Here is a 15,991-nt window from a genome sequence, read left to right as displayed (position 1 = left end):
ATAATAAAATTTTAAAAACCTCTTATATCGTATAGAGTTTCAAACTATTGGAGATGAAAACTACACTGCCTAATTTTAATTCCAGGTAAACTAAAAACCACAGTATTGATTTACTTACCACTTTTAGGTGTAGTTTTACAACTGAGTCTATTTTATTCAAGGAGAAACTCGCTAAAAGTAAAATTGCTATAGATTTTGGTTAAGGGTAGCATCCTTCAGGAACTGAAGGATTATATGGCTGAATATGAGTGAATCGTGTGCAGCAACTGTGTGACTATTTGGGGACGTCACAAGTCATTCAGAGAACCTGCGTAATGCCTTATTTGACACTAGTGACGTCTGGCTTTTGTTAGACTGCTGGTAGGCAACATGAATTTCGCTGTCCTCGAGATGTAATTTATAGTTTGAGTTTGTGACTTAAATCTGCTGAATGTACAAGATTAGTTGATTTTTTAGATTTAGGAATAGTTTTCTGTTTTTTTCTCGGGTACAAGGACTTATTGAGTCCTTGAATACCCAAAATATGCAATGCACCCCACGAATATAATCAGTTAACTCGTCTGCAGGACTGTACTGAAGGAGAAAGTTACTGAATGTACGGTTGCCTAGGTTTTAAGATAATTTATAAAAAACTTTTTTCATGATAATTTAGTTTTTAGAAGTCCAAATCATATACAGGGCTGGAAAATCCACATGGTCCATCTGCCTTTACATGAGAGCGACAAAGTAAAGTAAAGAAATGGATGGCTATAGTGAAGACGTTTCATAATCTGAATAGTCGCCGCCCGTTTCGGGTTAGAACTATTCAGATTATGAAACGTCTTCAATGTAACCATCCTTGTCTATCGCACGGATTTCTATAACTTACTTTATCGCTCTCACGTAACGGCCGATGTACCATGGGGACTTTCCGAACCTGTATAGTGTAATATGGAATTCATGCGTAGAATATACCACTATGTTGGTATGTACCTGTGTAATAATCGAAGGAATTTGATTGACATTATATTTTTTAGTTGTTTAGCTCTACCCTGTAAACAATGACTTCTCACAACACTTGTATGTACAGAAAATATATTTTGTCGAGCATATTAATTGGGTAGAATTAATATTCACCAGTGGGCGCTATGATTTTAAAAGTGTACTAAAATCAAAGAGAATCGTTAATAAAGAAAATCCCAAAAGTTTATATTAAAGAGATTAAAGTTTTTAACCCTTACATTAGAAGTCTTAATGAAGTTTTAAGTTTCTGATCGATTACCACATCAAAGCTTAGAGGTTTTACTACTAATTATGCATTTGTAAAGTACCCAACGACTCTGGTCAGACAAGAAACGAGTGAACTTCGCCAAAGTAATCTCAAATTCAGAACATGTGTTTTCACTACGTTACATACATGAATAATTACGTAGGTATTTAACACCACCCTCGACAATTTGGATATTCAAGATTGTAATATTTTCACCATAGCGCTCCACGGTATAATAATTAAATGCGTATGAATTTTACACGAATAATTACTTATTAGTTTGTTTAGATTATAATAAAATGAGATAGGGAAATAAAAATAACGATGAATCGCCAAGATATATTTAAAAATTACAATTGTTAAGTAATTCTGCATTAAATATTTTAAAAAAATTACTGAATAGTTTGTAAATTTAAATTTATGTGTTAGATCAGCTGGTTCTGACTATATCTCTGTTATCATGCTCAAATTGGTTGCAGAACATTATTTATTAAATCGCCTTACTTATATAATTAATACATCCATTTTAACGCACACTTTTCCCAGATGTTGGAAAAATGCTAATGTTATTCCGTTGCCGAAAGTACCAAAGTTAGTATCTTGCCTACCATCTCCAAAGTTCTCGAAATGGTTATGAAAACACAAATGTCGCATTTTTTTTTGATAATGACATTATCCCTTCCTTTCAGTCCGGCTTTAGGCCCCAGCACAGTACCACTACTGCTTTAGCACATATTTCAGATGAAATTTATAACGCCACTGATAATGGTTTAATTATGTCCTTGATTCTTTTAGATTATAGCAAGGCATTCGACACATTGGACTACTCTATCCTTTGTAAAAAGTTAATGTATTTTGGCTTTGATAATAGTGCTGCTTCCTACATTTTTAGTTATTTGTCTGGCAGAACACAGCAAGTAATCATAAGCTCTAATGTCTTGCCAGTGACACATGGGGTTCCTCAGGGGTCCATTTTAGGGCCCTTGCTGTTCTATATATTGAGAAGAATCAATAATTCAAAGGTTTAAATGTCAGTATTGGGATAAAAAGATATTAATGTCTAGATGACAGTGGAAGTTAATTTGATGACAATTTATAAGTAGATTATGAATTTTAGAGGAATATTAGTCTAAATCTATGAAAGTGGTTATAAAATAAGGGCATTAGATAGGNTATAGCGGATTTTTATACATTTTTGAATAAATGTTCTGTGCATCATTACGCTGATGATACCCAAGTGTATCTCAATTGTTGTGTTACTGACTTGGCTGCTTTTAACGATTGTATTAATTACGACTTAAACTCATTGTTAAATATCTCTGCTGCTCATAGATTGAAGCTAAATCCTGACAAATCTAAAGTCATAATTTTTTGTCCTAAAAATAAACGTATTATGGCGAAAATGGAACTGAATTTAAAATTAGGAGATATTTCTTTAAATTTTACCAATGAGTGTAATAACCTGGGACTAAGGTTTGATGAGGAGCTAAGATTTACTAAGCATGTAAACAATCTGTGTCGATCATTGTATAATACCTTAAAGCAACTTTATCCCCATCGCGCCATCATGGATTCATCTCTAAAAATCAGTTTATGTAATTATGTTTATGTAATATTTTCAAAGCTCTCATACTGTTACACTGTATCTATGGCCCGGCTCTACTACACTCCAATATTCAGCGTTTACAACGAATTCAAAATAGTTGTTTTAGATTTGCATATGGAATTATAAAATTTGAACGGGGGAATTACCGAGTTAATTAAGAAACATAATTTTCTTAATCTTTCGTACTCTCGTAAGTTGCACTCTTTATGTTTAACTCAAAAAATTCTTCAGGAAAAATGCCCTGTATACTTACATAAAAAATTTAAGAGACTTCATAAAGCCACCTCGACGTTTAATCCTCGTTATTCGCGTATATTAGAAATTCCTCGCCACGCCACTCCCCTGTATACTAGAAATTTTATCTATCACGCCTGTAAAGAATATAATGCTTTGCCCGTTTGTTTTAAGTCATACACTATTTTGAACTTTAAAAAAAAGTTAAAGCAATTTCTTTTGGATGATTTTAATACTAGTTAATAATTTGCTGTCACTAAACTGTCTTTTAGGATGTCCTTAACTGTTTGGATTTTTTTTTTCACTTAGATAGTCACTACGAGTTTTTCATTTTGATTCATATATATGCGTATCTATATATTTTTCAATTTATATTTATATTCTGTAGGAATTATGTTTAGAGATTCTATTATACTTAGGGTATTTTGTGTTATTTATTTTTTCTGTTTATTCATACTGTTTCTAGGGGTTAAGTTGAAAAGCAGTTTTAAACTGACACTTCGCCCGTTTACAAGCTTATTATTTTCTATTTGCTTACATGTTCATGTACTTGAGCTAAATAATTGTAATAAAGGACATTTATTATTGTTATTATTATTATTAGATATGGCTCCAAATTCGCAGTGATTGAATACAATTTCATAATTGAGAAATCAAACCTTTATCACAGGTTTATGCTTTAGAAAAGTTTACTGACTTAAAAAAGTAACCAAAAATCCTATTAATTTAAACAAACTTTTGCGATATAAAAATAAATAAGTTCAATTAAGTTTATTTTAAAATTCTGTTAACGATAGTATACTTCTAATGCTCATGACTAATTTGGTTCGTTTGTTTATAATCTAGAAGGGGAAAGATGTTATATAGAAAATGATACATTCTACCTAAATACACAAATATGTTTAGATAACAATTATTATATTATAATACAACCAAAATTGGACATCCTTATTGAACAGGTCCTGTACTTTTTAAATATCGTCCCTCTTATCACGTAGGCGCGTATAATCCAAGAAATAGATATACACATACGCCTCTACGTGGTAATAGGGACGATATGTACCCTACGCCTGTGAAAATATAGATATAAGACACATCTAAATATTTAACAAGAATTTTGATAATCAGCGAATCAGCGTACAACGTTAAATAGTAATTCATTAGATCAGTAATACAGTATTTGACAGTCTTTTTCTATTTTCAAAATATACTACATGTAACGACATGATACCTATATAGGTACATCAAATAAAACGACGATTTTTATTCCTACTGTATTCAGTAAACAGATTAATGTTATACATTCTTTAAATATATTCCATGCTGTTCCCTACAACATTCAATGTAAGGTATTATACTAAAATTTATACTTATTGAACGGAGCAAGTATAAAAGCTGTAACAGTTATCGTTGAGCTATTATTTTACATTGTAGCTGCTCTATATAACGACCATAATGCTAAGTAAACTCGCCAATTGGAATAATTTTACGACCACTTTCGGAAGGGCCATATCAGCAAGAAATAATTGCTAATTGCTAATAAAGACAAGCTCATGTCTATATCGACAAGCCCAGTTAAAAGTTAAAATAATAAACATGCGTATTGTAAAGTGTGATGAATTTTTAGCCCATCAATATTGTGAAAGAAAATTTACTAAAGATCAGGAAGTTACTATTTTTCTCCTCGATAGAAAAGTAAAAAATGAATAAAATAAAAAAATAAAACATTATTTTTATTCAACGACTTTTTGTACTACCATTTAAATATTGTCTGCTAAAACTCATTTTTAGAATCGCTTGAAGTAAACCTTAAAATATAGAATATATTATCTAAGGTATCTTGGTTGAATTTCATATAATTTGGTGTCAAAGGATATACATATAAGAAAACGTTATTTAAAGAGTAGGTAGGATCATTTTTAGAATTGATTACAATCAGTATTATTGTAAAAATTGTTCAAATATTTGCATGGCTCCAAATAGGGGCTGATGAAAAAATTGTTGCTTACAAGTTTTCCACAGAAATAGAATCTATTCTCAAAATCTGCAAGTTACTGCGAAAACATATGTTTGCAATAATTTAATGTTATGATTCAGTTCTAAAGAGATTTAAAAGTAATGGATAAATTTTCATTTAAACATCGAGATGGATGGAAACAGAAATTCATGAGTGTCGTTAAAGCAGACAAAGACATAGTTTGAATGTAATTGAAGAGCATGTATGACGATGGTCTTGGCCTGTATCCAGTTGGCTTTGGAAGCGTAGTTTGCTTGTGAATATTAGCTATGTGGGTGGATTTATATCATTTTGCAGTATTTTGTCTGTCACGTATTTTAAGATATTTCATAAATATATCACGAAACTTAAGCATTACTATGTCAACAACGCCCAAATAGCTTTGAATTATGATTTAATTAGGTACAAGTTTGTGTAACACTCATTTATAAATATGTATTTAGCACCTATAAAAGCATAGTTTTTGTTGTTATGTGTATGGCATAAAGGGGAGATATTAAGTCACGATTTTCTTCTCTAATTTTATCACACATAATTGACGATAATTTCAAGGTCGATGAGAGAAATTTATGATTGTATTTTTTTTTTTACTTTAAAGTTTAAAACAAGATAGTCACTCCTATCAATATTAAATAAGATAAAATAAAAGTAAATCATTTATGCTGTGATATATGTAGGTACTTAGTAAAAAGTAGACTAAAAATACAAAAATTTAAGAAAAATAATAAGCATGTCACTTATACGTATCTACTAATTTAGAATTTTTCTAGGTATATAATTGGATATTTTGCTATCAGTATTAAAATTAAAAAATTTATCTCAAAATTCCTACACAGTTCGAGGTAAATTATCTGCTACGGCACATGTAATATGAAAATGACAAAAAAAGAATAAGTAAATTAATACTAAAAAAAAATAATTATTCAATCGCCAACGGAAACAAACTTCGAATATACTTATTTATCTAACACCCAAGGCACTACCCAAATTTTTAAGTAGTATTTACAAGTGTTTATAATTATTTTTTTATTCATTAAAATTTAAAGAAAAATATATTTTGCCTTTTATGAAACTTCAAAATTACTTAACATTTCTAATATCTTTATACAAAATAAATCAGTTTCCACTCAATGTAAACACAAATGACTCCAGATTATGCTAATTTAGATACCACGATTCTCTAATAGCTAATTAAGTTCTTAAAAACCAGATCACACAAAAATTTGATAACTTGTAAGAGAAGATATTTTTAATTTTGATATTTCAAAAAGAATTCTTCGACATAGACTGCTGCTATTTTTTGTATATGGTTTAGTATTTATTTAGTGTTTTGTATTAATGTATTTGTTATGTTGTAAGAAAGAAATTAATAGTTCAAATTCGTGAAATCCGTGTCAATGAAAAACAATTTTTGAGGTGAGAGAATTGAAAATTTTGATTTTAAAATTTGTATTAGGACATTATTTGAGGTTCTAAACAGATTTGTTTTAAAAAGTATTGTGTGAAATAATAAATAATGGTACTTCTCTCTTGAGTAATTTCGTGTTTTTTTATTTATGAGCATCCTGTATATCTAATCTAAGATGTTTGTATAACAGTCTCATTTTTTCGAGGAGCAGAACTTTTTATAAAGAGTGACACTTTGCGATAAATTCAAAAACAGAAGAGTTTCTCCTCTTGTCAACTCCATCCGTGGACACACTGTATATACATTATTAATAAACTTTTATCGTACTTAAAATTTATTAAAAAAGTAAAAAATCAAAAAATCGTATTTCTTGAAAATCGTTTATTAACGATTCATTGCATAAAATTTTCCATGTACATTTTTTAAATAAGCCGTTTCGATGAGAAATTCAATTCTCTACCAAATTTTTCCTATGAACTATACCGAAATTTTGCTTCGTTTTCGTGCTGTATTTAAAAAACTGCAAAAGTGCATTTTCACCCCTATCTTCAATTTCATCATTCTAATTTAATAGCACCCTTCGGTTTTTCATTTTTATTGACCCTTCGAACAAGTCATGTGATGAAAATCCTTGAACGTCTTATTTCCTTCCTTTTTTGCAAAAAATGAGAATTAAAACGTATAAGGGTAAACGCGACGAAAATCGAAAAATTGACTAAGTTTGAGCGGCCATATATCAGTCAATTTTCATCGAAAAATATTTTACAACCTCTTGTTTTGAAGGAAATTTATCTACATTTTTTCTATGGAACAATGTCTATACCTATCTTTACTCAAAAAAAAACTAGACGCAAAAAAGTAAAAAAATCAGAAAATCGAATTTTTTTCATTTTTCAAATTGTTTATTAACGATTTTTTGAATAAAATTTTCCTTTTAAATTTTTTAAGTAAGCTATTTCCAATGGAAATTCAATTCTCTAAATAAAATTTCCTATGAACTATAGCGAAATTTTGCTTCGTTTTCGAGCTACAATTAAAAAACTGAAAGGGGTGCATTTTCACCCCTATCTCCAATTTCCACCCTCTAATTTAATAGCACTCCGCGGTTTTTTCCATCTAAAATGACCCTTTGAACGATCCAAGCAATAAAATTGCTTGAACGAACCTTGTTTATGGATATATTCAATAACCTACAAGTAGACGTAGGATGTTATCAACCTGATGGATGTTCTGCACACTATAATCGACCAATATAACAATTGTTAGAACAATGATTCCCAAACAGGTAAATTGATAGAGGAGGTACTATACCATGGCCTGCTAGGAGTCCCAATATCACGCTTCTAGATTATTATGTATGATCTCGTGTATGCGACCGAAGTTGCGACACGAGATCAATTAATACACAGGATACGGGAAGCGGTAATAACTATACCAAATAATTTTTCCAACAAAATTACCAGAAGCGAAATAAGGAAATGGGCTCGTGCCTGCATAAGGCGTCAGCGTAGTCACTTCGAGCACCAGTTGTAAAATAAAATGGACTTCTATTTTCTATACGATTTTTGTATTATTCCAGGAATTAAAAGAAAATTTCTTAAAACTTTATACCTCATTCGATAATAGAAAAAAGGAGAGCAGTTTTAAAATAATTTGTACAATTATTGTATTTACAAATTTTGGAAATAATTTGTCGCGAATGTACAATATTTATTGTATTGAAGTTTCTAACAACCTCTATAGGTATTAGCTTCTGTATTTTTCGTCGTGTAAAAGTATTTAATATAATTTTTGTTGCATAACATGAATTACTATGCGTATTAAGGGCAGAAGGAAAAAAAGGTGCAAACAATTATTTCTCTTAGGACACTCCTAAGAAAACACTAAAATTTAAATATCTCGAAAACTATCAACTTTTGGATAATGCATATTATGGTTCATTTAACTGCAAATTGTCTCTACTATTGCATCTTCAAAGGAATACGTCAACTTACCAGTCACCCTGTATATGTAAAAGTTAATAAGGAAATTTATGTTTGTAATATGTAGAATATAATTTTTTGTCGGTACAGTACAGAATCGTTGAAATTTGTTAACAATTGTAAAAGTACTTTAAAAGTTTTTTGTAATAATGTCGCAGCAAATGTAATAAATAGAAATGTCAGTACAAAATCTATGAAACATTTTACTAGAATACCGGGTGATTCAGTTAGGTATTCGTGGCCCTGTATCTCTTTTATTTTAACAAATAACTATAACAAACCCAATATATTTTTAAATCGCCTCTCAAACTCTATCAAATGACATTATTAGATCGTCTCCATGGTAACGTATGTCAAAATTGCTATAGTCAACTGTTATTTTCAAATGGAACACTATATACTTTTTATCAATTCTGGAAGATATTTTCCTTCTGCGTTCAGCTATGTAAGGAAGTCTATAGTTTCATTAGAAATATTGTTAGAAAAATAGAAAAAATGAATTACATGTATCTATTAACAAAATCCCTAGTATAATTTAATTTACAAACTTATACTGAAGTGTCAAATCCAACATTTCAAACACACCTTTCGGGAGTCATGACTCAAACTGTAGTTAATCGTATTTCCTGTATAAATTGTGGTCAGCAGTGCCACTACTGTATAAATTTTTAATTTAAATTTCTCAATTCAATTTTTAAAATTAATTAAACCAGCTTGATACTTTTAATGTAGCGTAAAAATTAAGTGAATCAGTTATACATAGAGGTGCATTAAAAGTAACTCGACTCTACACTATTTTTCATTTTTTAATACTTATGCAACATTAAATTTAAAAAGTAGAACTGTTAGTTATGAAACGAGCGCAATAAGCTACTGCGATGTCACTTTTTTGCCCGCACTAATTAACTGAAACGAATTCAGTTTAATCAGTCTAATTCGGATCTCGCCACGCTCCTTTCTCCCGTTCCGCACACGCGAAACAGACAGAGCAAACGTCCGAACGGCTATACGGAATCTTCCAAGTATTTGCGAATTTCAGTGAGGTCATGGGAATATATGGTGGCCATTTACGGAATGAACTGCCTCTACAAATAAAAATGTTATCCTCCTGTGTGCAGTAATTTATGATGAAAACGCTTGTTATTCCCGAGTCTGAAGCCCACGTAGCGAAATCGAAACTCAATTTGATATCGCCAGATAATACGATAACATCAAATTTTCTATACAAAATAAGCAGTTTTTAGTACTAGGCCTTGTATAATTACGTTTTTCTCAGTATGAAGGGGTTTCAAATAATTAATGTTTTGAGACGTAACCAAATAAATACAGGGTGGTTTAAAGTAAGGTACTATAAATCTAAGGACATCAAAATACTGGAAAATAAGATTTTTTCCTATTAACTATGCTCATTTTCAAAATACAGAGAGGCAAACTTAATTCTTTAAAAATTAATGTTGCCAATATTTCTAACAGTACACAAATGAGAAAGAGTCGTAAATATGTAATGAAAAAGTCAATTTAATAGTACTTCAGATAATGTTTAATTTTCGTTACATCCTCAATCTTCATAATTTTTTAATCAAAATATACAGGGTAACTCACAAACGGTGACCAAAAATGAAACCTCGTATTCTTTGGTGAATTCTAATTGGAGTCTTTCGTATATTTATCTTTTCGTATAGTTTTTATCTAGGACGCTTCGTTAAAAAGATACAGGGTGTTAAACTTTTTTTAAATAATTTAAAAACTAGTAAGTGAAATAATTTGAAATTGGGCACATGTATTTATGCAAACATTGTCCAAAATCTGAGGCCTTTTCCGAAAATTTAGATGATCCAGTGGCGAAGGTACATCCTGTACCTCGGTGGCATATTTTTCTAAATAAAATGTAAGTTGTTCAAAATTTATTGTTGCTTGAATCTGATGAAAAGCATTATTTATTATTTTTAGCTATCGCAGCCTACTATGTACTTTTAAACCAAATTTTATTCGAACTTTTACTCGGAAATGATGCTTTTTCGAAAAACATAAGAGACTAGTAATTTGTAGAAAATTGAAAGATGAATCCGAAAATGTCATGATTGTTCCTGATACCTCCGTAACTGGATAACCTAAATTTTCGGAAAATGCCTCGGATTTTGAACAATGTTTGCATAAATACATGCATTTCAAATTATTTCAATTACTTAGGTACTAGTTTTTAAATTATTTAAAAAAGTTAAAAATATTTTTTGAAGTTTAACACCCTGTATCTTTTTAACCAACCGTCCTATACAAAAGACTCCCCTTAGAAGTCACCAAAGAGTACGAGGTTTCATTTTTGGTCACCGTTTGTGAATCACCCTGTATATAGTGTGTAACTTTAATTGGGGGATCAATTTTTTAGGGATAATGGTGCGTATTCCCTGGAATACTAATCTGAAATTCTTTTTTTAATCAAATAATTCGATTTTTTGACTGCACTTAAATTGACCCCGAATTAGTCTAAGTTATATCATCACTTGTCAGCGTTGCCGGTTTTTACCTTTTTAACTCAACTATAAGAAAGCAAACTACGATGGAAAATGATTTAGAAACAACATATTACTTTTGTATGACTTGGACGAACTGCCAAACATTAAAAAATATTCTATTCTGCTAAATTAAATTTTCTTATATGATTTATGTCTTACCAATCTGAGTGATATGAAATTTTAAAAACAATTGTGTAATTTAGCAGAACAATATTAAGTCACTGCGTAAAGTAAACAGGGACGTATTAAGGAATGAATGTGAAAAAAATTAAGGAGGTAGCCAAAGAGGATGATAAAGGAATTATCCTGTAAATGCCTTTTTGATAGAAGGAAAAGTGTAGGTAATATTTGTAAGTTTCTCCATATCTAGGAAAAAATATAAAAACTACATTTTTCTCTCCCTGTCTGAAGAACCATAAATACCAATAGGAACGAGTGTGAAAGTCCGAATAAAAAATCGGGTATATTTCAAATATTACTTCTGTTTTATAAGGACATAATAGTTTATAGGAAAACAAATGTTGAACATTTTACGTTTTATTTCTCCTAGAATTTTTATTACGTTATTATGAAACACCCTGTATAACCTTCGGAGCCACGTGACAAGAATCTGGTAATTTCTGGTATGTATATTTCCTGTATGGTTAAATCTACTACGCTAAGCTTTTTGAAAATATGATGCCAAAGTGGAAATGGGAATAAGAAATGCCATTTTAAACAAATAGAAATGATTTGCCAAAGAAATTGATTTATATAAACTCCAATTTAGGGTTAGTTTTTTTCTTTCGTATATTCATATTTTACTTAAAATGGTAAAAAATAAGGTGCACACGTTTTCGAGAAAATTAACATGAAATGTTTTTGAGTCATTGATGACAAAGATACCAGAACAGTGCTGAGAATTTCTTACAAAAATGTGCTAATACATTGTAAGTACAATCAAAATAAAAAAGGTAATTATTGATAAGAACATTGGTTATAATCTATCCTCTTCCAGACAGCGTACGCATTTTTTTATTAATTGCCGAGTTACGCTAGGCTTCTGATATAACATTAGATTCCACTATCAATTTTTTTATTGCTTTGTAAGTAACATTATGTATAAGCATAGTCTGTATAGCACTTTTGATGTTTGTGTAATGTTAATTACCAATTTTTTTGGAAGCAGTGTAAATTATCGAAATGGGATACGCCTTTTCTCATAATTTCTACAAGTAAAAAAAATATTTCAGAAAAAAAAATCATTAGTATTTGTATGCACATAACTTTGTGTTCCCCTACCCGCTCGATATTAACAATGAAAGAAGTCATTTTTATACAGTATGTTCTCATTGTCACATAGCTTAGTTCTTCTAAAAATTTTGTTGATAAGCTCATTTCTTTGTTAAAATCTTAAATTCACTCAAAATTCAACACCAAAATAATTTCATTCATAAATAAGATTGAATTTATACTATGTTATATTTTACTGTATAATTTAGTACATAAAAAATAAANAAAATTAATATCAATACACATAAATTTTAATTTTGGCGCTAACACATAAAACATACAAGACTATACACACATATACAATCATAACAATATATATATATGTCTATGTTTAGATAAAATAAATAAAAAGATTATGTAAATCTGCCACCCGAAAAACCTCCGTAGATAACATATTTTACTGAAATTCTTTTTATTATATTAATGTTGATTTGATTCTGTTTAACTTCAATCCAATTTGTTCTCCTACACGTCGCAACGCACCATGCAATTCATTTTTGCTATAGAATTTGTATTATTTATAACTTTCTATATCTAAAAACTATTATTCTATTATCTAAAACTTTCTTATTTCTAAATAATTTTATATCTTAAATTGCGACGCAACTATTTAATAGTTTTATAAAACAAAATACTACCACGACAAAAAAATGCATTGTCATATTATAAAGCAGCAAATAAATAAATATGTGGGTTATTATGCAAATAGTCAACATCCACAACATTTTTTATTATTAAGCAGTTCAATTTTTGAGCGTAGCAATATTCACTTTCATATATTTCGATTTGTTATTGTGATAAAAAACTGTTGTTAGTTAATAAAATACAAACCGTTAAATATAGAAAGCCAATCGTTTTCACTCTGGCTTAAATAAAGAAGTAAACGTATATCATTATTAACCCTTTTGCAGAGGGAGCGAAATGAGGCCTCGTCAATAATTTAAAATGGCGTCAGGTTTACGACGCCAGTCTGTGAATATTATATTTTGCTTGTTTCGATACAAGGATAGATAAACTTGTTGGTTATTATATGGAAATAAAATTTAATACGAAAATGAATCATTTATAAGCATAAAACATAACGTAAATATAAAAAGTTATATACCGTTTATTTTAGCATGGTGTCAAAATTATTAAATAGAATAACTGGCTTATATTATTTAGTATACTTATAACAATTTTATGTAAAATTACATACTAGATCGTTGGATATGGATACCAAAAATAATTGACATTAGCGCATTCGCCATTTATAAAATATCGATAGCAAACTATTCTCAATGTTGTTTATCTACAATTTTTTTTTGAAAACTTGACAAAATTATTAACAGATATTTTATTGCACTTTATAACGCGAAGATAATGTAGAATGATAATATCAAATAAGTAATTCGAAAGAAGTGTCGCTAAATTGGCAAATAAGTAGCAAATTTACGTGTTTTTTCACTTTGTTCATTGCCCTCGAAAATCTAAACTACCTTCTAACTAACCTTCTAACCTTCTAACTATCGGAAAATTAGTCGTTTTAAGTTGTAGGTAATAAATTATCTACAATTTAAGGTATCTAAAATCATATTTCACCAATTTGTTTACTGTAAAATGTAGGATGAACGCGGAAAAATCAATTTTCGAAAATTACGCGTTATTTATTGCAAAAAGCCATGGATGTTTTTTTTATTTTATTTTTTATTTTAATATTAGAAACAAACAGGTTAGAAACAACCTAATTACATGTTTCCAGGAAAAAGAAAAAGAAATGTATAAACATGCACATACCTATCTAACTTACCTAATTAAAATACAAAATAAAATTCAAAATAAACTGCAGCAAGGGAGCAGCCGGGCAAATAGAACCAGGACAATCAATTTCAAGTAAAATCTATATTACGGATAACTCTATTAAATGTTATTAATGTAGTATCAAAAATGTCTATAGATATTCTATGTCTGTGTCTATTGAAAATATTACACATATATCACTAATAAGAGTACTAGAACTGACATAAAAAATTAATTGTGTTGGACGTATACGGTGGTCAGGTATATTTAAATTTATCTGTGACAATAGATAAGGAGAGTCATAACCTCCATTCAGCACTTTATGTAAAAATTTTAATTTTCGGGCAATTCTTCTATTTTCTAACTTACAGATCTTGAACTGTTTTCGCAATGGCTCATAGGAAGCAAATCCGGGACTAATATGATATTTTTTGTAATAAAGATACTTTATAAATTTGTTTTGGATTTTTTCAAGAGCATCCCTAAGATACTGTTTTGAAGGGTCCCAAATAATAGATCCATATTCTAAACGACTACGAATAAGAGTATTAAATAAATATAAAATAGAATTAATATTTTTAAAATCAACTGTTACTCTTTTAATGAAACCCAAAAGTTTATATGAAGCATTAGTTAATTCATTCACATGGCTTTTAAAACTCAAATTAGGTTGAAAGTTATTTCCTAGATCTTTAAAGTCATACATTCTAGACAAAATATTGTTATTCATTGTATAAACATAATGTTCAGGCGTACGTGCTTTACTAAATGTCATGACTTTACATTTATCTAAATTGAAGGGCANATGTTGACGAAATTTATGGAAAAAACGGTCAATCCAATTGAAATGTGTACAAAAGGCCGATGCGATTGACCGTGAAATTGTTGTTCCAGGTATTTGTTAATTAAATTCGTTCGGCTTTTTGCAATTGTTTAATTACTAAACGTTAATTTTAGAAATTAATATCGTAGATGTACGTTCTAATTGATCTAAAGAAACGTATCGAAAAAGGAAAATTTCAAAAGTTGAAACTGAGTAGACCTTTACAACTAACAAAGCAAGACGTGCAAAACAGCATTATAAGCAAATTGTCCCAAGGTCAAGCAAACACCGCTCGGTAATTCGCTCTTTTTGCATTAAATAGAGCTAATTTGTATGGTAATTTAAAAAAAAAGAGAAATGACTCTTTGTTCCCAAATAGCTTTTTTATAACGTAAATTGTTAACTAACTATTGGACGTATCGGACCGGGATTTTAGAGACAAAGGAAGAGTTAAACTTTTATTTTTAGAGTCCTCTTCCCAGTCATAAAGTGCAATAAAAAGTCTACTAATAATTTTTCACGTTCAAATTCAACTCGAGTAAAAATAGTTTAGTGCTAAACAGAATAACTAGAATTGCCATCATTTTTTAAAGTGTTCCAAAAAGAGTCGACTTGGTGCTGTAGCTCACAACAAAATTCTTATTGAGAAAAGGAGCCAGAGGCGTCGAAATCTTATGCATATATTTCTTGTAAGTCACTGGTAATGGCAAATTGAAGAATCTGAAACGTGAAATGGCGAATTTATAGATCAGCGATCGAAACATAATTCGCCAGTGTTGATTTCGGCGGAACTCATACATCATTCGGCATATGCAAATGCCGGGTACATTCATCATTCCAGCCGATACAGGGCCGGATCGCAGTGCATACACCACGTGGATTAACTCGCTAAACGATATTTTATTGTCACCATCATTTATTTCTGGTGGACTTTGTTGTTTATTTTGGTCGCCACTTTCGACTCTAATTCCTGATGTGTAAATTATTTGATTTTTCTATTATATGTATACAGGCTATCACCTAACGATTGTTACATATTTCAAGAGTATAATCTAGAACCCAAATGGTGTCGATTTAACCAAACTTGCGAAAAATGTCGCAAAAAAAA

Source organism: Anoplophora glabripennis, unplaced genomic scaffold (assembly GCF_000390285.2).
Source record: "Anoplophora glabripennis isolate ALB-LARVAE unplaced genomic scaffold, Agla_2.0 scaffold91, whole genome shotgun sequence".
Classification (NCBI taxonomy): Eukaryota; Metazoa; Arthropoda; class Insecta; order Coleoptera; family Cerambycidae; genus Anoplophora; species Anoplophora glabripennis.
The sequence above is the reverse complement of the archived record's forward strand: the minus strand, read 5'-3'. Positions refer to the sequence as shown.